The 25,986-nt window shown below is 41.6% G+C and overlaps 1 long non-coding RNA gene and 1 gene segment (V, D, J or C); one reads left to right on the forward strand and one right to left on the reverse strand.

The window, feature by feature from the left end:
• LOC125169083 (T-cell receptor alpha chain C region-like) overlaps window positions 1-25,986 on the forward strand; it is a 780,232-nt gene that overhangs the window by 321,568 nt on the left and 432,678 nt on the right.
• LOC125169097 (uncharacterized) overlaps window positions 12,210-25,986 on the reverse strand; it is a 38,324-nt gene continuing 24,547 nt past the window's right edge. Inside the window, exon 3 of the long non-coding RNA XR_007153440.1 lies at window positions 12,210-12,296. This is a non-coding gene — a long non-coding RNA (uncharacterized LOC125169097). The remainder of the gene's footprint in view (window positions 12,297-25,986) is intronic.

The raw sequence follows: 25,986 nt of genomic DNA on the forward strand, positions 1-25,986 counted from the left end.
AACTTTCCTAACTTTAAAAGCATCTCTAACTTATATCGTCAGCCAGGGTGTAACACCTTACAGGGCTCCAACAGAGTAAGGTTTGGAATACAGAGAAGCAATTGGCCCCAGAAGAGGGTGGCTGGATACCTCGGCAATGGTAACGTTACTGGTTTCAACTGGAACTCAAAAAGAACTAGAAAAGAAGATGGTGAACCCAAGTACTAATTGCCCCAGGGTCCATACATGAAGAAATCGTCCACTAACCAGTTAACAGCACTGAATGCTTTAACAAATCTCTTACACAGCAGTGTTCTGGGAGCAATAAGGGGTTACAGGGAAAGAAGAGGCATTGTTCCTGAAACACTCACAACATGTTTCGATATCAAGATACTTGCTGCTTGCCTTTGTCCTCTCTGCCTATAAAACTGCACTCTCCCCAAAATATCTGCACGGTGTACCTCTGCACTTCCTTTATGTCTTTATTCAAATGTCACCACTTTGTGAATCTTTTCTCTCTATTTTTCTACCCTGAGCATCAGGCTCTAGCGTACTCCAAGTTATCAAAAATGAGAGCAGTTCTTTATTGAAGCACTGCCACCTGGTGTTCTGCTAAAATATTTTGTGACACTGGCCTTGCTCTGCCCTCCAGTGAGGACAGCAAGGTTAAATTGTGGCAAAGACTCGTCCCAGCAGGAGCTACCGTTGCTGAACCAAAGTCAGTGAACTTGCCATTGCTGTTATCATGTGAGAGAAGATTTGGGAGGGCTGGCTGGTTTTTAACCTTTTGGCCAGCCAGATGTGAAAGTGATTGACTTCCAAATTATACCTATAATATGTGGGATGATTCGAGCTGGAGAATAATAAGATACCGGGGAAATCAAGCTTGGCACTGTTGCCCAAGATGGGAAGTTTTTCTCTGTTAAGTGACATTGTGTTTACTCCTCTGTCCTTTATTGTAGTATAGAAATATCCTGAGAAGTGGGAGCAAGGATCAATGATGTAAAAAAAAATTAATAATTGTGTCATAGAGAACACTGCTTGGTTTACTCTTTTCATGTTATCCTATGCCACCCAATCCCCCAATATGACAACATAATGCACTGACTTCCCATTGACAGAATCAAACATGATAGACCCTGGATACTTATGATAATACGTGAAATATGCTATGTAAATTGCAAAATTTACCTCAGAAAATATTGAGCTTTCTCTTGTGAATAAACTCCACTGCAATTTCAGATTGCGTCTCCCAAGCCCTCGGTGTTTTATACATTACATGCATCTCGTTGAGTGCCTGAGGTAAGGAAGTTATTGCACTAGGTGACTGGCATGTGTGTTCTCATTTAATTCTTATTGGAACACTTCAAGGTTGGTTGCAGGATCCTTTCAGGAGACAGTGTAGCAAAATGCTTGAGACCACTTTGCTTTGGGACCAACATGCTTGGATTTCCAGATCTACCATTCATCAGTTAAGATCTTAGGTAAATGAGTTAATAATTTTTATGTGTCAGTTTCCTCATCCCTATAGTGTGAGTACTGATGAGAAGTAAATGAGATGATGCCTGCCAATGCTTAGTCCATTGCCCAATAGAAGGATACTGACCATTTACAGAAAAAAATTGAGCATAAGAGAGGTAAAAATACCTTGCCTACTGTCACAGAGCAAGTGACAGAATGGAGCCTTCCCTCCATATCCTATTTACAGCAGATGCTTTTCCTCATGCCAAAAATAACACTCTATTTCAGTATAGTATTGTATTGTCTTTAAAAAAATTTTTTTAATGTTTATTTTATTTTTTGGAGAGAAAAAGAAACAGAGTGCGAGTGGGGGAGAGGCAGAGAGCGGGAGACATGGGATCCAAAGCAGGCTGCAGGCTCCAGGCTCCAGGCTCCGGGCTCTCAGCACCGGGCTCAACGCGGGCTTGAACTCGCAAGACTGCGAGATCGTGACCTGAGCCAAAGTTGGACGCTTAACCAACTGAGCCACCTAGGTGCCCCTGTATTGTCTTTATAGAGCTTATCACTGTTTAAAATTATCTTATTTTTAAAAAATCTCTTTAATTTTTTTCTTCTCCTCTATCTTCTTCACTACTGCATCTTCCTTGCCTGAACAATGCCTAGTACAGAGGAGGTTATCATCAATACATACTTGTTGAATGAATGTACAACAGATAAAATTACCCCTTGAGCCAAGGTGAAGTTTAAGGGCACCAACCCCTGCACCACTGAAAATCTGTGTTTTTAAATTCTGGCTCGCCAAAAAACTGCTAACAGCCTTCTGTTGACCAGAAACCTTACTGGTAACAGTTGATGAACATATACTTATATTAACATATAATTATACATTTGTTATATGTATTATATATTGTATTCTTACAAAAGCATGGTAGAGGAAAGACAATGTTATGAAGGAAATCATAAGGAAGAAACAATACATTTACAGTACTGAACTGTATTTACCAATACTCTACCTAAGTTTATGTTACCTGTTTACAAGATAAGTTGTCTGCCAGTACCTGTATCAATATTGTCTTACATGATACAAAACACTGTAGGGGCTGAATGCATTACTAACATTAGACATCAAAAATGAAAAGATAATGTGCGAAAGAAATTCCTATTTATTTACAGGTATAACAATTCATGCATTGGTGATGAAGAAGCAGCGATATGATTGCTTTATGGTAGTTTAGGGAACTGGCATGATCGCTTCACGATCACAGTGGATAAGCCTATGTGTATACCATAGTGTAATGATTATGATTCATAACCATTAGTATATAGCCTAGCCTCCACACCAGCGAATGAATTGTTATAAAGATTTTAGGGTATAGAGTATTACAGTCATATTTATAATACAGCTTTGGAAACATAGTTACATTTTTAAAAAACTGTTTACTTGATACAGTTTCTTCAATAACGAGAAAGAGAGGCATACTTTACGGTAACGTGATTCTTTGAAAGCAAAGTGATAAAACGGTAAGAAAATGAACATAGTTTTAAAAAAGGAAAACTGACACGTTAGTTTTAAATTAAATATCATTCCCCTTATGCCTATGTAAGGGTAGGCTGTGAATGGGGTCATGTACGGTGGGTGTTTGTGTGTGTAAGTTTTGATACATTTTAACTTTTAGAATACATTGGTGTATATTTTATAGTCGTAAATGATAAAATGGTATCTATCTATATATATTTTGTGCGTTAGTGACATACCTACCTTTTTCTTATTTTTTTCCCATATTACTAGGCTATCTAGCTTATCTCCAAGTTTTCCGAATTGTCGCAAATCTCCCTTGCAATTTCCGGCACATTTATTGAAAAATAAACATATAAAAGTGGATCTGCATGGCTCAAACCTGTGTTGTCCAAAGGTCCACTTTATGTCTAGAGTCCTTGCAATTCCAATACTAATGTAAAGGATTAAGATGGACTAATCTGTGTGTTATTTATCCAGAATTGTCAAGATTTCTACCCTGCAAGTCACTTAAGGTATGATTTTTTTAATGTTTATTTATTTGAGAGACAGAGAGAGAGAGAGAGAAAGCACTCAAGTGGGCAGAAAAGGTGGGGCAGAGGATCTGAAGTGGGCTCCACGCTGACAGCAGAGAGCTCCATGTGGGGCTTGAACCCCCAAACCACGAGATCATGACCTGAGCCAAAGTCAGACTCTTAACCAACTGACTGAGCCACCCAGGTGCCCCAAGGTATGATTTAACTTATGTAAGGTATCTAGCGGTCAGTTGGCTTGGCCTCTGTTTCAGGCAAAGTAGGTGGCTAAAAATTGCAGATTCTGCCCTATTAGTTACAGGAATGCTCCCTCTGTCAGAGGCATGCCTTTCTTCTTGAGGACCCTGCCCCTCCAATGTGTGAATGAACTCATCAGTGGATCAGTATTTTCAGCAGATACACATTTTCCATCAAGCGGGCTTTCTGAGCGGTGAGGACAGGCTCTCACTATCACTGAGGCGTCTGAATGCCGTGATCTGAAGAAAAAAGGAGCTTGACTCGGAGTGGCTGTTGTTTTTCTTACAGCCCATCCCTAGCCCTAGCCCTTACACTTCTGAACCAGGAGATATTTCTAGGATTTCTGTCATGAACCACAGCCACATCTCTTTTCTTAGAAAGGAGAACTATAAATTAGCCATTGAGATGCGTTTGCAACCTACTCACTTTTCAGAATATGATTTGAGTCTGTGGAAAACACTCTTTAATATTAGCCACTAAACCATGCTGTTTCCTTACTTATTTTAGTTGTTCACAGGAAGGGGTTTGAAACCAATTTATACCACCAATTTCCCAGAAGTAGATATATATTCTGAATAATCTTAATTCCTGCAATCTTGCACTATTACTTTTTTTCTGGGCACCTCTTCTTTCTCCAACTACATTTTGAGCTCACAGAAAACAGAGAAGGTTGCTTTTGTAATTTTCAGAGCTCAGAGGGAAATCCTAGGCACAAAAATTACTGTTTAAGCAAATGCATGTATGTTAAGTCAAACTAACATTATATCTCAGACTCTTGACTTCAGCTCAGGTCATGATCCCAGGGAGGTGGGATCGAGCTCTGCTGAGCAAGCAGCTTGCTTGGGATTCTCTCTCTCTCTCTCTCTCTCTCTCTCTCTTTCTCCCTCCCTCTGCCCCCTACCCCACTTGTGCTGTCTAAAATAAAACAAAACAAAACAAAATAAAATAAATGCATTTTTTTGAAGATTCATGGAAAGATTTCCAGCCAAAGTGCTTTCCCTATCCCAGATTGCTATGGCACCTGTAACCCTCTCTGAAGCAGAAAAATGTCAGTCCATGATTAAGCAGCCAACGTCTCATAGGTTGCCCATTCTCTTTGTGTGGGATTTCCCCAATGCTTGTGGAGTTGGCATCAAAAAAAAAAAAAACCCAAACAAACAAAAACAGTGTTTGATCTCTCCTTTTGAACCACAGGAAACTGAATCTAGGGCAGAGTTGGTTGGTGTGTTTCCAGGACATTTAGATGAGCTTGTCTGTGATTGGCTGTGCAACCAGAGGCGACATTCTGTTTTCTGAAACAGATCTAGGCTGCAGAGCGTTCCTCTGCGGAGATCCTTGGGTAGGATCAATGGAGAAGAGTCCTTTGGTAGCCTCGTTGCTAATCTTGTGGCTTCATCTTGGCCGTAAGTCTTTGGGTTGCCAGAGAGATTCTGGACAGTCGTGGGTGGTGATGGAGAAGGGGGAGAGGGTGGTCAGACACCTCTAGCTGTTACTTGGGAACGTGCAAAGAAAATGGAAACTGTAGAGACCAATTTCTCTGTCTGACCCTGTCTTTCTCAACAGGAGTGTGCAGCGAATTGGATGTGAACCAGTATCCTCTGTCGCTTCATGTTCACGAAGGAGAAAACACCAATTTCACCTGCCATTTTCCTACCAGCAGTTTTTATGGTTTACAGTGGTACAGATGGGAACCTGCAAAAAGCCCCAAGTTCCTGTTTACAATGGCTGTAAATGGGGATGAAAAGGAGGAAGGACGAGTAAAAGTCACTCTTGATACTAAGAAGGGTTCTAGCTCCTTGTACATCAAAGGATCCCAGCTGGAAGATGCTGCCACATACCTCTGTGCCTTGACAGACACAGTGCTCTCCAGGCACCTGCAGCCCATACCCAAACCCGTGGCTGGTGCCGCTCTGGTCTCAGCGTTGACAAGTGCCATGTGCAGGGTGGAAAAGGCAAATTCATTGAGTTACAGTGTTTTCAATAATCAGAGGAAAGTGCAGACCCAGATAAACAAACCTTCCAGTCACTGTAGCTCCCTCAATTAACTGGACTATTACTAAGCCCCACTGACCTCGACTCCCACCGATATATTAGCTGTGTCACTGAGTCGGGTCCCTTGCTTCCTCTTTTGGCAAGACCGATTCCAGGTGCACTAGATGGTTACTCCAACCTATGTAAAGTAATCTGGTTAAACTAGGATAATATTTACTCCTCACTGTTGCTACATCCTAAGCACTAGTCATTCGGTCATGTCTGTTCACATGCATGAGTGGAACATGTGAATGTGCCCTCTTCTCACTCCTGGCAAAGAGATCTGCATGTGTCATACCCGGAACAGGCAATGCCAATTTTGGTTTTGGTTCAGTTCAACTTGCCCCCTACGTGAACATCTGGATTTCATCTCTTCTCATATATGGATATTTGCATTTTTAAAGATCACTTGGGAGGCCTGAAAGGAGCACGGATAAGGGAAGCTCACTCTAATGCTTGATCTATCCCCTAGTTTGTACTGGGATTGCGATATTGAATAAGTAACTGAACTCGATGAGGATCTAAGTTTCTTTCTTTGTCATTTCCAGGCATATGAGGTGGGTAGAGCATCTGGGGCTGTGCTCATTTTGCAGACTTCCAAACAATCCAGTAGTTTAATACCCCATTGGTGCTCTAGAGGCCTCTAATTCTGGAGCCTTTTGGGGTTTGGTTAGCATGAATTAACTCCTTTCTGGGCCTTTTCATCTCATAGCTTGTCAGCTTTCTCCCGACATCTACATTAATGACTGTTCATCCAGCTTCTGTCCAGCTTCTTAAATTACGCTGCCAGTGCTCTCTTTGTCTCTTTCTTTTTGTAGATTTTTGGGTTTTGAAATCTCACTCCTGTCATCATCACATGTAAAAAAAAACAACAACTGCATATTTTGAAAACAGTATTGGATTGCATACCGATCCCTCAGATTGGACCCTTATTTAAGAGGCACACATATGGAAAGATTGTTTTTCCAAAAATCATTCACAAGGTAGTAATAAATCTATCTGATGGTCAGACTGGGAACAGTTGAGTCCGTCATGTTATTGGAATGTGTGTAGAATGGGAGGTGTGTAGCACACGACTGAGTGAGGAGAACGTACAGTCCATTGCCCAGTAGCGTTGTTGGAGGAAAACAACACAAGAGAAGGCCATTCACTGTTCTAGCCACTGGTCAGCTTCCCAAATTGGATCTCCATTATTACTGTCATAAAGATCAATGGTAGAAATTTCTGATATTTTCAGTAATAATCCTGTGGTTTTAGCTAACTCTGAATTGGTAGAAACAAAAGGCACAGAAGACAGTCAAGGACAATGTTTGGTTCGTTTGCGCATTACCGCAACACAATGCTTCACAGACTTTTTCATGTAACAGGACATAGAGAAATCGGTTGCATTTGCACAGTGCTTCCGGACAGAATGCCACTTGACACTGGTCCATGACTCCAGCTTCTCTGGGCCCCTTGCTTGCCTTTGGATGCGAGGGGATAAAGTTCTTTCCACACATGTGGCCAATTCCTGGATACAGTGGCACATAATTTGGAAAATCTACTGTTAAAAGCACGGGGGGAATGTAAATCTGGAATGCAGACTCCTTACCAAAAAAATATCTATACCTTTACAAAAGTGTAACCAAGGAAATATGAACCACAATTCTCAGTCTCTGAGTGCTAAAATTGATCTGACATTGAAAATGGTCTGTCAAATTTTGATTATTCACAGAGATACAGGCATGCTCTTGTAAATAGCTCCACAGTGTGGGGGCGTCTTTTGTTTGTGTTTTAGAGTTTAGTAAATGGAATGAGAAGAACAAGTGAAGTATAAAAATCACATTGAACAAGATAGTCTTACATCTTCCTGTTTATTGTAGGGCCCCAGCGTGAGCAATCAGCCACCTGCTCCTGTGCTGTGGAGGCCCAGGGCTCACATCACACCCAAGCATTGTCACCATGCCTTCTGTGCCAGAGCGGGAGCGCTGGGGTCATATTTGAAAAGAAGTTCGGTGAAATAGGCAGATGTTCCAGGTGGAACTGTTAGAAACCATCAGAAATCAGATAGAGGAAAAACACATTTTAATTCTTGCCAATTTCTCCCAAGTCCTCAACAAGACTCTTCAAAGGACTTCAGTGACATAGCAGTTTGCTGCAGAATAAACCACCCCAAAACTTTTAAGCAGCTTTTAAACAGCTACCGTTTTACTATCTCATGATACTTCTGCTCCATGTGGCGTCCAGGGGCTCCACTGGACTGGCACACCCCCAAACTGCTCGCTTAAACGTCTGGAGCCTTAGCGAGAATGCCTGGAAGGCTGGCCTCAGCTGGAACACCGGGATGGCAAGGCTCGTCTCTCATTTGCTGTGTTCTCAGAGACTGTTCTTCCCCACATGACCTCTGGAGTGGTCTTTCCAGAAGGGAAGCTGTATATTATATCTTATGTGGTGGATCAGGGTTTTCAAAATCACAAAAGTGGCGGGGTGCCTGGGTGGCTTAGTCAGTTAAGCATCCGACTTCGGCTCAGGTCATGATCTCGTGATTCTTGGGTTCGAGCCCAGGCATTGGGCTCTGTGCTGACAACTCAGAGCCTGGAACCTGCTTCGGATTCTGTGGTTCCCTCTATCTCTGCCCCTTCCCTGCTTGTGCTCTGTCTCTCTCTCAAAAATAAATAAACTTTTTAAAAAAAATCACAAAGGTGGAAACTGCCAAGCGAACTTAACATTTAGTCCTAGAACTGCCACGATGTTCCTTCTGTGGCATTCTGTTTGTTAAAGTGAGTCACAAAGCCAGCTTAGATTCATTATGTAAGGGGAGCATGGAATTCAGGAAGAACAGACAGGGGTGGGGGGCATCTAACCAAAAAGCGAATGGAATAAACACATTCCTTGGATGATTTTATGGCCTCTTAATTGTCTGTTGCCTCTAGTCTCTACTCCTTTGGATCTAACTTCTATGTAGCCACTAGAATTATTATAAAATATATATATTTGATCAGATCACTTCTTGCTAATCTTTGGGTAATGAGAAACCATTAGAAGTTGTAAAGGTAAATTCTATATTAAAAGATATGAGTCCATTTACGTTTCCCCCCTAAGTTATCTTCTTTTTTTTTTTTAAGCTTATTTATTTTGAGAGAGAGAGAGAGCACGCACCTGTGAGCACACAAATGAGTGGGGGCAGGGCGGGGAGAAGGAGAGAGAGAATCCCAAGCAGGCTCCATGCTGTCACCTGAGTCAAAATCAAGAGTTGGACGCTTAACCGACTGAGCCACCCAGGTGCCCCTCTTAAGTTATCTTCTATGTTCACCTCCCACCCCTTTTCATTACATGCCACAGATGCGTATCTACTATTTAAAAATTCTAACCACTTGTGCACACACTGAACTCTTTCTTAAATCTGTGCCCTTGCAGATGCACCCCCTTTGCCCGGAATATACCTTCCCCATTGTAAAATGTCTACTCATCCAACTCATCCAGTTCAGACAGCATTGTTTACCTCTTATCTGAAATCTCATAGGATAACACATAGCATTTTAGTATAAATATTCTTGAATCTGTACTCCCTCGTGATTATTTTAACAAAAATATTTGCTACTTTGAGCTGTCTTATATTTATAGTCAGTGCAAGGATTTCCTACTGGGAGGGGAGAGATTCCTTCTACTCCTCAAACCAATTCCTTCTTCTCTTCATTTAGCAAATTTCTACGTCACGCCATGGGGCCCAGAGACAGTTTACAACAGAGAGTACGGTGTGTGTTGGAGAAGAGCAGATTTCTTCCGTGCCAGACGTTCTCGCTCCAGGTTAGGCTTCCGTGTGTACTGCAGCCCTGCCCTTGTTCTGCCCAGAAGTGACACAATGATTCAAGTTTCCACAGGTGCCCCTTCCAGACTCCTTGCTCTTTTGGCATGGGAAGGAGACTTCATTATCACAGCACTGGTTTTGCCTTCATTTGGGGGCCCCAAACCAACATTCCTGGGAAGGAAAGAGGATCCCAAAGGTGTGTATGTCCAAAACGTTTATCTTAACTCATGGGATTTTCATTTTCTAGCTCATCCTGAAACTGCTAAAACAGAACATGTTCTGTTTCCATATTATGCTTTAATTCAAATTCAGATCCACTTTTAACTCTAAATTGAAGTGTTGAGATTTCTGCTATTAAAACATTTACATGGCAATACTTCAAAGACATTAGAGCTCCTATAGTGGATTAAACCATGAATCTCCCAAAGAGAAGTCCACTTCTTAATCCTCGGGAACTGTGAATGTGACCTTACCCGACAAAGAGCCTTTGCAAAAGTAATTAAATTAAGAATAGCAATATAAGATCATCCTGGATTATCCAGGTGGGTCATAAATCCAATGACAAATGTCTTTTTGAGAGACACACAGAGGAGAAGGCCCTGTGAGGCACTCTGGCTAGAGGTAGAGTTTGGAGAGATGCAGCCACAAGCCAAGGGATGCCTGGAGGCATCAGGAGCTGGAAGAGGCAGGGAAGGATCCAACCCCTGAGCACTCAAAGGGAGCATTGCTCTGCTGACACCTTGATTACATACTCCTGGCCTCCAGCACTGTTAGAAAATAAGTTTTTGTTATTCTGAGCCACCACGTTTGTGGTAGTCTGTTATGATAGACCTAGAAAACGAAATGTGGTTTCTCCCTAAAGTAACATGTGTACGCAGCTACAACCAACCCTTGACTGTCTGCATTCCCAAAGGGTATATGCAAGCACACACATTTATTTATCATTTAACAAATATTTGAGTACCCACTGTTTGCCAGGTATTAGAATAGTTTGTGGGAACATGGTGATGAACAAAGACAAACTTTAATTAAGTGACTACCACACATCAGGGACTTTACTTGTGATACGGTAGTGACCAAAACAGACAAAATTCCTTGTTTTCAGAGACCCCACATTCAAAAGAGGCACTGTCCAACAGAACTTTCTGAGGTAGCAGAAATACCTATATTCACACTGTCCACTAGCCACTAGCCCTACGTGGCTATCGAGAACTTGAAGCGTAGCTAATATAACTGACAAACTAAATTTTATTTTATTTTTACTTCTTTAAAGTTTTTATGGATTTATTTTGAGGGATGGAGGGGTAGAAGAGAGAGAGAGAGAGAGAGAGAGAGAGAGAGAGAATCCCAAGCAGGCTCTGAGCCCGACGCGGGGCTCAAAGTCACAAAGTATGAGATTGTGACCTGAGCCGAAATCAAGAGTCAGACACTTATCTGACTGAGCCACCCTGACACACTAAATTTTAAATTTTATTTAATTTTAATTACTTTAAGAAGCCTCATGTGGCTAGTAGCTACCATATAGGTCAGCGCAATTGTTAAGGATGATATATAGTACACACGCTCAAGGTAGATGAATATGAGGCAGCTCAGACAATTAACAGATCATTATCACACAGGGCAATAAGCACTGTGGTAAGTGAGATTGAAAATCTTTGGAGCCGTGGGGAGCTATTCTACCCAAGTGTTTTAAGGAAGCCTTCTTAGAGAAATTCATATGTGATAGATAGACCTCTTCTTTCAAATTATGTTGATTTTTTTAAAAATTACTGATATGTGAACAAGTAACACATTGGGACAGTAGAGATGACCTCTAAACTGGTAATTAATAACCAGGGTAATCTGTATGATGACAGAGAAATAGGTACTTTTTATCTTCTACTTTGAGATCATGGGTGACCTAACAATAAATTATGAATCTTTTCCCACATTTATTTAAATATCTGTGACCTAGTATGTTCCATTTGTTCATGCACAGACAAACGCTACTTTTTTCTGGATGAAACTGGGAATGCCAAATGGAAGTTTTATTACCTGTTGACTTCCTAGTTTTAAATCACAGAACCCATTTTTTTTTTTAAAGACAAAGTATTCCTCCCTGAACAGTATCAGCAACAGTAAACTTTTTTCCCCAAGTCTTGACAAATATGGGCACCATTTGAATTAGAAAACAGTGTAGGGGGCCTGGGTGGCTCAGTGGGTTAAGCATCTGACTGCCACTCATCTCAGGGGTTCCTGAGTTCAAGTCCCGCATTGGGTGAACTACAGCCTGGCTTCCGGTAAAAACCCAAGCCTGCGTCTCTCTCTCTCTCTCTCTCTCTCTCTTTGTCTCTCCTCCCCTTCGCTCATGTGTACCCTCTCTCTCTCAAAAAACAAACAAGTGTATAAGGAATCGGTTATAAAATCGGCACATTTTGAGTCTGGCCCCCAGGAGGCAGCATTTGCAATCATAGACCCTCTTCTGAAGGTGATTGAGAAAAATAGTCTGATTGGCTACCTGAAATTGCAGTCACTTCTTTCCCCTTTCTTTCCAAAAGGCAGTGTAGTGGTACACTACATTTCTTTGGGTCTGGGAGACTCTTGTAACAAGGGAAACATATTTAGGAGCAACCAGATTCAGTCATTCTTTCTCAAGAGGAAGAAGAGGGAGATGTTACTTACAGTACCAGTGTTGATCTTGTGGATGCAAATATCACGTGAGTTTGAGATTTCCTTGATTGCTTCCAGAGAGCCCAGCATAGTGGAATACCATCTGCAGGAATGAGATTTTTCTGATTGAGAGCAAAAAAATTGGAGAGGGGGAGCTAAAAAATAAGAAAGTTAGAGGCACTTGGGGAGGGAGACAGGGAAAGAAGGAGAAAATTAGACAAGAAGAGTGTAACTCAGAGAATAGAGATCTAATCAGATTTTCTCTGATGCCTCCCATTGGGTTTTTGTTTGTTTGTTTGTTTTTAACAGAAGTGAATGGACAAGAGATAAAGCAAATTCCTCAATTCCTGCTTCTACAAGAAGGAGAGAACTTCACCATTTACTGCAATTCCTCAAGGACTTTAAACAGTTTACATTGGTATAAGCAGAGGCCTGGGGGCAGTCCCATCCTCTTGATCACCTTAGTTAAGAGTGGAGATGTGAAGCAGGAAAGACTGACAGCTTGGTTTGGAGACACTAGAAAGAACAGTTTTCTGCACATGGTGGCCACCCAGACTGCAGATTCAGGAGTCTATTTCTGCACAGGGGCACAGTGCTCTCAGAGCACCTGCGACCTGTCCCCAAACCTTGCTGTGGAGCTCCAGGAACAACCCTTCCTTATCTCTCTTTAGGGCAGGAGTCAGAGAAAGCTGAAGGCACCATGCCTGTGTAAAGTTAAATGTTAAATAATTTTAAAAGAATCTCCAGACTCAGATGGCTTAATTGTGAGAATTCTATTAAAAATTTAAAGAATTGGCATGAATTTTAAACAAGTTCTTCCAGAAAATAGAGAGTAATTGCTAACTCCTTTTATGAACCTAGTATTACTCCAGTACCAAAATCAGACAAAGGACATACAGAAAACTGCAGAGAAATTTCCCTCATGAATGACTATAGGCACAAAATTTAACAGAATATTGGCGAGTAGATTCATCAATATACAAAAAGAATAATACCAAACGCGAGTGGATTTTTCCCAGGGAGGCAAGACTGCTCTGCTTCAATGTTTGGAACTTAACTGATGCAATCTACCATCCTAACAGGCTAAAGAAGAAAATCACATGATCGTGTTAATCTATGCAGAAAATAATTTTGCCAAAATTCAACATTCACGCTTGCTAAAAGTTGTGACAAACATAGGAGTAGTGAAATCAAATCATTATTGACGGTGGGGCTTTCAAAGTCTTCAGCATTGCTCTGTTGTTTAAGAACAATGCCCTTTGTTCTTAAAAGTCCTTTTCCCTTCTCTTTCTGGACACCAGTCATTTCTGACTTGTCACTTACTTCTCCAGGCTACTCTTTGAGGTTTCGTTGGTACGATTTCCACTGCCCTCTCTTTGGTGTTGGGTTCCTTGGGAATTTCCCTTAGTTTCTATTCTTTTCTCTGAGTATTGCAAGACACCCATGCTCTGAGTGTCTTGGTGAAATTATATCTACTATTTAAAGGGAGTACTATATCATAAATAATATAGTGGGTGAGGAGCTGGGCTTGGTGTATAACAGAATTAGACTCCAATTCTTATGTTGTCCTCGGACAAAGTATTTAACTTCATAAAGATTTGATTTCCTGTCAGTAAGTTAGGATAATGTCTACTCTAAGGGACATTAGTAGTAAATTATCAGTGGTTAATAACACGGATTCTTGAATCATTCTAATGGGACAAATTCCAGTTGTCCCTTACTGTGACCTTGGAGAAATTACAAACTTCCTTCCACATTTCAGTTTTCTCATTTATAAAATGAGGATGGTAATACTATTTACTTCATTTGGCCAAATAATAGTACTTACTTCTTTTCTTTTTTTTTTTTAACGTTTATTTATTTTTGAGACAGAGAGAGACAGAGCATGAACGGGGGAGGGTCAGAGAGAGGGAGACAAAGAATCCGAAACAGGCTCCAGGCTCTGAGCTGTCAGCACAGAGCCCGACGCGGGGTTGGAACTCACAGACCGCGAGATCATGACCTGAGCCGAAGTCGGCGGCTAAACCGACTGAGCCACCCAGGCCCCCCTAGTACTTACTTCTTAAGATGAAAACAGACTCTTAGTAAGCAGCCCCTTAAACATACTCTAATCAGATTATAATGCTAAGAAATTCATTCAAGCCTAAATAGGAGCAGGAAAAAGGCACAAAAACCTTGACACAATTTGTTACCATATTTGACCCCCAGAGGGTGATATTGTATAAACTCTTCTAAAAAAAAAAAAATTCTACCTCACTTCTGTGAGCTTCTTTACCTTACAACTCACAGAGGCACACATTCTGAGTAGGCTACACACCAGGAGCAGTCATTGTCAAGGAAGCGTCTCTTACCAACTATCTCTAGAACTTAGCCTTTGAACGGGGATTTCTGGAAACTCAAATTTTCCTTGTTACAAAGACTCAGCGCAATCCGGCAGGCTTCTTCCTGCTCCTCAGGGGAAATCTTCCAGAACACAGCCGTGTTCTGGAACACAGCCTCACCGCCTAGCTATGTGCTCAGTGGCCATCCTGCTGTTTGGAATGCTCTTCACAGTGAGTAAGTAACACTGTATTTTACGCTCCTGCCTCCATGTCAGAAACACTGTTCTGACTGGAATCTGCAGGGAGACACTGTCTCATTTTAAGTACGTCTGTCCTGGTCTCACTGACTCAGCATTGATGTTTCAGGAGGAACGGGAGCCCAGTCAGTGACTCAGCCTGATGCCCAGGTGTTGGTCTCTGAAGGAGCCCGTCTGGAGCTGAAGTGCAACTACTCCTCCAGTGGAACGACTTATGTCTTCTGGTACGTGCAGTACCCCAACCAAGGACTCCAGCTTCTCCTCAAGTACGTATCAGGGGACACCCTGGTTAAAGGCCTCAACGGTTTCGAGGCTGAATTTAGGAGGAATGAAAACTCCTTCCACCTGAGGAAATCCCCAGCCTTTGGCAGCGACGCGGCCGAGTACTTCTGTGCTGTGAGTGACACGGTGCCTGGGACTGCAGGGGGACCTGAACACAAACTTCCTGAGACACCGCAGTTTTCAGAGACTCAAGGACACAGTCTGACTTGTTTTTAGCAAGGTCTGTCATTTGATGGAAGTGAGCAAATGGAGGAAGAGACCTCTGGGGGGTGTTTGGCTGCTGGCTCCTGAGGATAAATAGGAACTTCACCGTGTATCTTCTTTTACTACTGGGTCATGTAGACAAGTCCTGGAACAGAGACACTTGTATGGATATTCTCCTGCCATTTGGGGATATTGCGTTCTAGAGGGTCCGGATTCCACTTTAATGTGACCAATACCGACCATCTAATCTTTCACTTTCTGAACTCACCTCCAACATGCTCCCCACACCATCTTTTGCTTTTTTTACTTTCTAACAGCTCCATTCTTTCAGTCTCTGGTCATAACTCAAGAGTTATTTTTGATTCTTATTTTTTCTCTCACTGTTGACATCTAATCCACCAAAAACTCCAGGTGGCCCTATCTTTAAAATTGATCCATAGGGGAGCCTGGGTGGCGCAGTCGGTTAAGCGTCCGACTTCAGCCAGGTCACGATCTCGCGGTCCGTGAGTTCGAGCCCCGCGTCGGGCTCTGGGCTGATGGCTCAGAGCCTGGAGCCTGTTTCCGATTCTGTGTCTCCCTCTCTCTCTGCCCCTCCCCCGTTCATGCTCTGTCTCTCTCTGTCCCAAAAATAAATAAACGTTGAAAAAAAAATTTAAAAAAAAAATTGATCCATAATCTGACCACTGCTACCATCTTCACTATACCTCCCTGGTCAAGCCCCCCTCATCCCTCAGATGAATTACTCTGAGAGTCTTCTAAGGGTCCCTTGGCTTGTCCTTCTATACTTCCTCCTTCTTCTTCCTTCTTTCTTCTTCTTCTTCTTCTTCTTCTTCTTCTTCTATTTTTTTTTAAGAGCTGGGTCAGCCAATCAGCTTTTAAAAAAAATGTTTATTTATTTATTTTTGGGAGAGAGAGCGCTAGAGAGGGGGCCAGGGAGGGGCAGAGAGAGAGGAAGACAGAATCCCAAGCAGGTTCTGCACTCTCAGTGCAGAGTGTGTTGCGGGGCTCAAACTCACGAACCTCGAGATCGTGACTGAGCCAAAATCAAGAAGCAGGTGCTTAACTGAACCACCCAGGCACCCCTACAGTTCCTTGTTAATACAGCAGTGTCTTCCTCACTTTGGGCTGCTGTATCAAGTACCGTTGACCAGGTGGCTTACAAACAACAGAAATTTATTTCCCACAGTCTTCAACGCTGGAAGTCTGAGATCAGAGTGCCGGCATGGTTGGGTTCTGGTGAGTATTCCTTCCCAGACTGCAGACTGCCACCTTCTCGGTGCATCTTCATGTGGCAGAGAGCAGAGAAGAGCAAGCTCTGTCAGGACTCCTGTAAGGTCACGAATCCCATTCAGGGCTCCACTCTCATGACCTCACCTAATCCTAATTACCTCTCCAGAGCTCCACCTCCTACAATCATCACATTAGGGGGTGGAGTTTCAACAAATGAATTTTGGAGGGCACACATTCAGTCCATGACATGAAGCCCATGTGATTCTTTAAAACATAGGTCAGGGGTGCCCGGGTGGCTCGGTTAAGCATCAGACTACGGCTCAGGTCATGATCTTGCACTCCGTGAGTTCGAACCCCGTGTCTGGCTTTGCACTGACAGCTCGGAGCCTGGAGTCTGCTTCGGATTCTGTGTCTCCCTCTCTCTCTGCCCCTCCCTGACTCACACTCTGTTTTTCTCTCTCAAAAATAAAGAACATTAAAAAACATCTAAAAAATAAAAAAAAAAACACAAGAGCAACACAGGTCAGATCATGTCACATAAATGCTTTCAGTAGTTTCCCATTTTTCTCAAAGTCCTTACAATGGCCTATAGACTCTACATGATCTTCTCCTGTTACCTTTTTAAAATGCTAAGGGGGAAAAATTAGTTTTCAATCCTGAAAACCACAGCCAATGAAAATTCCCTACTGAGATTATGGTAAAATAAAGACTTTCTCCAGTGAAGGAAAACAGAATTCACTCTTAAGTGGACCTACCTTAAAAGAAATCCTGAAGAAAGTTCTTCAGACTGAAAAGAAATGATACCAGAGGAAAATCTGGAACTTTAAGAATGAACTAAGAACAATGGAAATAGTAAAATTCTGGTCATATGTAAGAAATGAATTTTCTTTTCTTATTTAAGACATGTATAGCTACTGAAATCAAATCATTATAACGTTGATGGTGGGGCTTTCAAAGTCTCGGGGAGTCTGGGTGGCCCAGTCGGTTGAGCATCCGACTTCAGCTCACATCATGATCTCACGGTTTGTGAGTTCGAGCCACGCATCAGGCTCTGTGCTGAAGGCTCAGAGCCTGAAGCCTGCTTCGGATTCTGTGTCTCCCTCTCTCTCTGCCCCTCCCCCACTCATGCTCTGTCTCTGTCTCAGAAATAAATAAACATTAAAAAAATTTTTTTTTAAAGTCTGAAATGGAAGACATCCAACAGCTATAAAATGAAGGGGGGGGGGTAAAATAACCTATACAAGTGTAACATTTCTATATTTTGCTTAAAGCACTGAAATAACTCTACACAGACTGGGAAAGGTGAGGCAGTAGGCACGCTACATACAGTCCTTAGAAAGCATACTACATAACATACTACAAAAAGAAAGAGCAAATAGATGATAGAATACTGAGAAACAAAATCAGAGTATGCAAACAGAACATGAACAATAAAATGATGGACCTAAATCTAATCACATCAATAATTATGTTAAATACAAATAGTTTAAATACACAAATTTAAAGAAATTTAAAGACAGACATTGCCAGTGTGGATTTTTTTTGACTCACCTGTGTACTGTCTCATGAAACCCATGTTAAATATAATGACATAGATTAAAAATAAAAGTATGGGAGAAGACATCCAGGCAAACACTAATATGGAAAGGCTATATTAATGTCAGACAATTTAAACTTCAGAAAAAGAAATATTACAGAAATAAAGAGGTATATTCCATACGTATAAAAGTTCAGCTTACTAAGAAGACATAACAGTGTTAACATATATGCATATAACTTCAGAATGCTGAAAGCTAAAACTATTAGAACTGAAAGAAAAAAAATAGACAAATCTACAATTACACTTGGAGACCTTTACCCTTTGTGCTCAATAAGTAACAGAATCCATCGTCAGAAATCAGCAAGATTATAGTAGACTTTCTGATCAGCAAGATCAGAAATCAGCAAGAATATAGTATCACCTTATTGATACATATTTACAGAACACTTTGCTAAGCGATGACAGAAAACACATGAAGCATGCTTAGAATAAAGAACTTTATTCTTTCATCTTTTAAAGAATTACCAGTTATGACGATCTGCCACAAAACAAATGCTGTATACACACGATGGACTACACTAGAACACTGTAAGGTAACCCACATATGTGGGGGGGGGGGTTGTGTGTATATATATATATATACACACACACACACACAACATATATATATATAAACACACACATACATAAATATAATTTGCCATTATTTTGCTGTATTCATTTATATTTTATTTCTCCTTGCATGTTTCTCCTTCCTGCTCACTTGTGTTTGAGCAAGTGGTATATCTGTGCTTCGACATGTAAGTGATGATGTCTGGCAAGCAAGCTATATTTGCTGACAGAATCTTCTGGCTTGTTTGGAAAATCCTAAATTTATTCAAGAATGTATAGGGTTTATGGAAAGTGGTAGAGATTGATGAGAGGGTTTGTGGTAGGAAATAAGAAGGAAAAAGTGGCCAGGAGAGAAGAGCAGGGTCTGCAGGTCCCAGAGCAATAGGGGGGTGGGGGGTGGGGGGTGGGATGGTCAGGTCATTGTTTCTTGACAATTCTCTTAGAATTAGTGAGATCCAGAGTGGGAAGGCTATTTGGTGACTTTAGGAAGAGTTCTCAGCCTTGAGACAGATTCTCGGGTTCCTGTAAACCTGAAAGGAGAAGACTTCTACTTGGAATACCCACCTAACAGAAACAGTCTATTGTATATTGGATAGTATTTAAAAAAAAAATTTTTTTTTAAGTAAGCCCCACGCTCAGCTCAGAGCCCAACATGGGGCTTGAACTCACGACCCTGCAAGTAAGACCTGAGCTCAGATCAAGAGTTAGATGCTTATCTGACTGAGCCACCCAGGCACCCCTGGATAATATTTTTAATATTTATGAATCCTCCCTGAAAGGGCCATGTTTCCACTCACAGATCGGAGGGACGTTGTTTACAGTTTGTGTAAATAATTCTTGGCAAAGAGTGGAGCTGGTCTCTGTCTTCATAACCACACACATAATTCTATTTCTTGAAGTCTAAGATCTCAACAGTTCTGAACTTCAAGCACCTTAGGTTCAGATGCTTGGCCAGGACGGGTGGAGAAGCTTAGATCTTATGGCTTCCCCTTGGATGCGGGCACCGAAGCTGTCAAAGACTTTCCCAACAGGCTAAGGGATATAGTAGAGTCACCCTTGTTTGGGGTTATCCAGGGTTCTCTGCAAGAATGGTAGAAAAAGTGTGTAAATTCTATAGCAAGATTAAATTTATATGTCTTATGCTGCCTTGCCAATCAACAAGAAGAGTTCTTGATCCCTGCATGTCAAAGTGGGGAGAAACACTAAAGTTGCTATTCCTGTTCCTGTGCACGCTTTAACGGGGATAAACAGAACCCCAGGAAGGATTGCCAAGATCTTGTTTGTAACAAATTTAAATTGGAGTGAAAAAGAAGAGAGAAACCAAGAGTTACCCTTACCACTAAGGAGATTCGGGGCTTCAGGAACATTTCAGTTTCACCAATTAACCTCTGTGTTTTGTATTCTTTGGGCACCTGCAGCTGGTCCCCAGTCCTGCTGCTGGGGTTGTGACACCTAGCGTCAAGGCAGCAAAGTTGTCCTCGACAGGCGTTTTGGAAAAGCAACCCCAGTGAATCAAATATTTTTAGTAGTCTGAAAAAACTATCTCAAAATGCAAATATATACATTTGATAATATAGCTATGCCTTAATATGGGCTTTGCCAACTTCTCTTCCTCTGCATCAGCTGAGGAAGTCAGTAACTTGGTCCATCCTCTTATTTTTTGACGTTATATAATGTGACACTCTAGGCCACTCAGGCCTACACTGAAGTATAACAATGGCTTTTCATAGAGTTCTATCTCCCAATGTTAGTTATATTAACTTATTTCCCACCCTTGCATAACTGGGGCCTGCAACGTGAGTACTTTATTTTTGTTCTAGTTTCTTCCGTATCTTCCATGGACATTTCCTTCTTTGTCCTATCTCACCGTTCCCTTTTCTGCCTCTCTCGGTGCCCTAAAAGGAGCTGGCAAGAGAAAACTGACTTTTGGCTCTTGTCTATCCATCCCTATTCTGTGATCTTAGACAGGCTTCTTCCTCTATTCTGAAAGGACAATTTCGCCTACTCGGCCTCTCACAGGGCCGTTCTAAAACACATTCTAGAATAAAGATGTCCACTTATCAAATAAGAAACTAATAAAGACTAACATAAATGATGGGCTGAGCCTCATTGTGCCGCTGAAGTAAAATGTACACTGGCTGTTTTGTAAGTGGATCGAATACTAAGTTGCAAACTGGCCAGGGGTTTGAATTGCTCACAACGGACAGTTACTCGTATGAAACAGAGTTAGAGAGAGTTGGGTTTTTAAAATTTTTTTTAATGTTTTATTATTGTATCTTTGAGAGAGAGAGACCGAGCATGAATGGGGGAGGGGCAGAGAGAGGGAGACACAGAATCAGAAGCAGGCTCCAGGCTCTGAGCTGTCAGCACAGAACCCGATGTGGGGCTTGAACTCATGAGCTGTGAGATCATGACCTAAGCTGAAGTCAGACGCTCAACTGACTAGGCCACCCGGACGCCCCTAGGGGGAGCTGTTTTGATGACTTAACTAGGAACACAGGCCAGTTAATTAATTTATAGCACCTGTGAGCATCCAAAGGCACTAAACCCTAGATTACAAAATTAAGCTCTAGCTCTTTGCACAGTAGCCATCTTCCAAAGAATTGTATAAAGCTACTAGTTGACTTGAATAAATTGAGTACAATATGAGATATTTTTCTTGGAAAGAGAAGATGCAATCTCAGCTGTGGATAGAACAGGTTTCCCTCGGCAGAGATTTAGGAGATAAAAACACAAGATACCTCCGGCATCCATGTTGCAGACTTAAGTTAAGGGAATAAAGATATCTCAGGGGTTGAGTTGAGGAAGGAAGGCAAGGAAATGAATATCCACAGCTGCGGTAAGAGGAAATATGTATTTGAATATTCATAACGCTCAAGGTAGTTTCAATAGATAAGTATATGTATTTCTTCTTGAATCCACCACCTCACTTGGATGCATATTTATTCTCAATGATCTAGGATGGTTACCATACCACTTTTGCATCAGACTTGTTCAAACTTTGATGAGGTGGGGATCTTGTTAAACTACAGATTATGACTCGGTAAGACCTGTAAATCTGCATTTCTAACAAACTCCCACGTGCTGCTGCTGGTCTGCTGATCTCCATTCCCCCCCCCCCACCCCCCACCCCTTGGCAAGGTTTACACCGCCCGAGAGGCAGTATTCTAAGCTGGTCAGGTTTGTGCATTCATCAGGTGCACTGCCTAGATTCGAAGCCGGACTCTGCTCTATGATCCTGGGGAGCTTAATTAACTTCTGTACCTCCATTTGCTCCTCAGGAAAAATAAGAATAATGTTGGCTACCTCCCAGAGTTGATAGGATGAAATGAGTTGATTTATGTAAAGTGTTTAGAGAAGTCGATAACTGCTAGTTGTATGCATAGTTTATCAAGTTTACCAAATCAAAAATACCTACGTTTTGGCCCAACTAGATACTTTGTATACCGGTTTATTAAAAAGGGAAAAGATGACTAATTGGATCTTGTGTGCTTGTCCTACCTCTTCACACAACCCTTGTCACAGGCCAGGACATTCACACGGGATGGGTGATTTCCCTTAGGATGATTGTGGCTAACGATGGTGATGTGCTCCTGGATGTTTCTGGATAAGGACCCCGCTAGACCTTTTTGCTCAGTCCTGTTGAGGAGGAATTGGAGGAGTAGAGATGAGCTTCAGGGAATCATAAAAATAGGTTGATTGAAACACCGTCTGATTTATGTACATAATCTCAGTGTATCCGCAAGACATACCCATAAAATAAGTAGTGTAAGCCCTGCTCTACTGAATAGGAAGCTATTATATGAGTGAGTGAAGTAAATTGATGTGACCTCACTGGTAATTGGCAGTGATGCCTTACTAATCTAAATATGTCTGACTCCGGCACCAAATCATTTAGTCAGAAATTATCCCTCCTCCACCAAAATACATATTTTTAAAGTCGGCTTTATGCCCAGCTTGAAATTGATTTTGGCTCTCAAGGTAAATAAATAAACTTAAAAAAAAAACCCGTCATCTCTTGAGTATTGGCATTTCGAGTAATGCGCAGCTGATGTTGAGGCTCAGTAACAATTATACACTGAGAGAAATCATTGTGTTGTTTGAGCATAACTGGTTTTTATTTTCTTTTTAATGTATGATTACAAACAGATCCCTTTATAGAATGGGCACACTGAGGAAAGAAACATTTCCCCAACAACTGGCGAAAGTTCATATTGATCCCATTTGACTTCAGAATCTGAAGAGCTAAATAGTAACTTAATTCTGTCAGATATTGTGAATAGTGTAGCTCATGACAAAAGGGTGATATAGTACCTAAAACTCAGTAGTACGTTATGGAGCATAAGATGGCAGAGAAGGCCCAAAAACATTCACCTGGAGAGCCATCATACTGAACCAAATCTCATTATACTTGGATGTAGTCACATGGCCAACACTGATTATCTTTACTAATGGCTATGAACAGTAGCCAAAGCAATCATGAGGCCATTTACCCAAGATTTTATGATATTTGAATACACAATACACCCACATCACAATATCTGTATACTTGAAGCACTATATTAATGCACACACACACACACACACACACACACTCTCACACATTGATTCAATAATTTGTTAGCCATGTATTGACATTTTTCTGCCTAGTAATTGCTAGGGCCACAAGAGTGAAAATGGTGCAATCTTTCTGTCAAGGAACTTGTAGGTGAATCCAACAAGTGCAATCACAACACAACATGTTGAAGACTTTGAGAGTCATGAATCAGAGACCTAATGGCAGAGTAATGCGATAGATATCAGGAAAGTATTCTTAATTAAAGAATATCAACAGGGTTATTCATCTTAATTTGGTCAAAATAGGTTCATGTCTGGGTGCTTACCCATGCCATATGACCCAGAAAATATACCACAGTTTCACACACAAACACAACACACATATCACACCTGCAAATGCAGTTTACAGACACAGTCCTGCTCAACATGCTTGCTGAGGATACCAGAAGTTATAAGATAGTATTTCCTTTATCTTCTGTTATTCTGTCTCAAAATGATAAATTTTTATTTTTTTATTATTTTTTAATGATTTTTAAATGTTATTTACTTATTTTGAGAGAGAGAGAGAGAGAGAGAGAGAGAGAGAGAGAGAGAGAGAGAGAGAAGCACAAGCAGGGGAGAGGCAGAGAGAGAGGGAGAGAGAGGGAGGGAGAGAGAATCCTGAGCAGGCTTCCTGCCCCTCCTGGCACACAGAGCCAGACATGGGGCTCAAACTCATTAACCGAGAGACCATGACCTGAGGTGAAACTAAGAGTCAGACGCTTAACCGACTGAAACACCCAGGTACGCCTCAAAATGATAAATGTTTTAAAAATTTTTTAATGCTTATTTATTTTGAGAGAGAAACAGGGGCGGGGCAGAGAGAGAGGGAGACACAGAATCCTAAACAGGCTCCAGGCTCTGAGCTGTCAGCAGAGAGCCTGACACAGAGCTGGAACTCATGAACAGTGAGATCATGACCTGAGCTAAAGTTGGATGTTTAACCTACTGAGCCATCCAGGCACCCCAAAATGATCAATTTTTAAAAGGATGTATTTTCTATTTCTGAGAAAGGTCATTAGTCTCTACTTATATCTTGGTATTTGTGCATACCAAATGAAACTAGGAGAAATAAAAGCATTACTGAAAGTAAATCACTTTCCTATCTCTCCACAGGAGGGTACTGTCTCAAAAGGCAAAATCCTTCAAAGCAGAGTGTGAGGCTGGAAGAAGGGGAGGGTAGAGAGTGAATGATTCAATTGGCTGCCACACAGAGACCTCTGCCTTTTTACCCAGATCCAAGTGGGTGGGAAGTGTTACTCTAGTTCAAAAAACCCTCTTTCAGGAGAGTATCTTTCAAGGGCAGCTAAAGTCAGTGACCAGGGCCATCTTGTGACAGGAAGAAAAGATGCCCCTGAAATTCTCAGTGCTGATCCTTTGGATTCAACTGGCATGTGAGTTTGAGAAGTTTCCAATTACCTTAACTGGAAATCCAAGGGAAAATTAAAAGAAAAAAGGGAGAGGGTGAGGGAAGGAGCAGGTGGGGAAGAGGGAGGAAAAGTCATGTCAGGCTGAGAAAGAGTCCCCAGTTCCCTTCCCCAGTGCCCACTGCTTTGGTTTTCAACAGGGCAGAGCACCCAGCAACTGGAGCAGAGTCCTCGTTTTCTAAGCGTCCAGGAGGGAGAAAACTTTACTGCGTATTGCAACTCCACAAGCACGTTTACTAGCTTTCAGTGGTACAGACAGAAGCCTGGGGAAGGTCCAGTCCATTTGATGACATTATCTAGGAGAGGAGAAATAAAGAAGCAGAAGAGTCTAGTAGCTCAGTTTGGTGAAGCAAGAAAAGACAGCTCCCTGTTCATCATTGCCGCCCAGGCTGAAGATGCTGCCATCTACACCTGTGCAGGGGCACAGTGCTCCCATGGCACCTGGACGCCTGTACCCAAGCAGGCTCTGTCACACTGCTGCTGAGTCCCCCACCCCCCTACCCGGCCCTTCCTCCCACATTTCCTGACATGAACAGTGGTAACAATCTCAGGCTCTCATGGAACCATCTCCACTACCTTTCCAGATATTTCCCACATACACTAAAGAACAAGATTCCTCTGTCGTGGGATCACCTTCTAGAAATGCATCTCACTATCTGAACCAGTAAAAATATGGGTCTACAGCTCCCTGGGGTGGGCAGTGGGGAGAAAAGAAGGGAGTCGATAGAGAAGAAAAATGAAGATAATGGTCAGAGTGCATCGTAGTTCCAATGAATCATTCTGTTTTCCTAAAGACCACAGCCAGGAATGGTTAGTCCAAGGGGGCAGAAATGAATGATTTTGCAGCTTTATTCTAGTAGAGTTGATGAAACTGGAGTGAAAGTCAGAAGTATAGTGAAAAAAAAAAATAATTAGAAGAAAGTTGGTACTTTTTTAGCAGAAAAAAAATGCCTACTGTGTACTCCAGTAACATCCCAACTGTGATTCCAAAGCAACCTCTCCATTTGGTGGTTCTGAACTACTTACACATTAGCTACAATTGCCTGTATTTACACAGGATTTGCTTGGTGATTATTAGACTTTGAGTGGTAGATATCAATAACTTCAAGTTTTCAAGGCTGAAGAAGATAGGATTCTTTTTGGTTTCCAAAATAAATTTTATTTGAGTGTAGTTCACACAATGTTACATTACTTTCAGGTGCACAACATAGTGTTTCTACAAGTTTATACATTATGCTGTGCTCATGGCAAGTATAACCACCATCTGTTACTATGCAATGCCATTAAAATATCATTGACCATATTCTCTATGCTATGCCTTTTA

The sequence above is a fragment of the Prionailurus viverrinus genome, chromosome B3 (assembly GCF_022837055.1).
Source record: "Prionailurus viverrinus isolate Anna chromosome B3, UM_Priviv_1.0, whole genome shotgun sequence".
Lineage (NCBI taxonomy): Eukaryota > Metazoa > Chordata > Mammalia > Carnivora > Felidae > Prionailurus > Prionailurus viverrinus.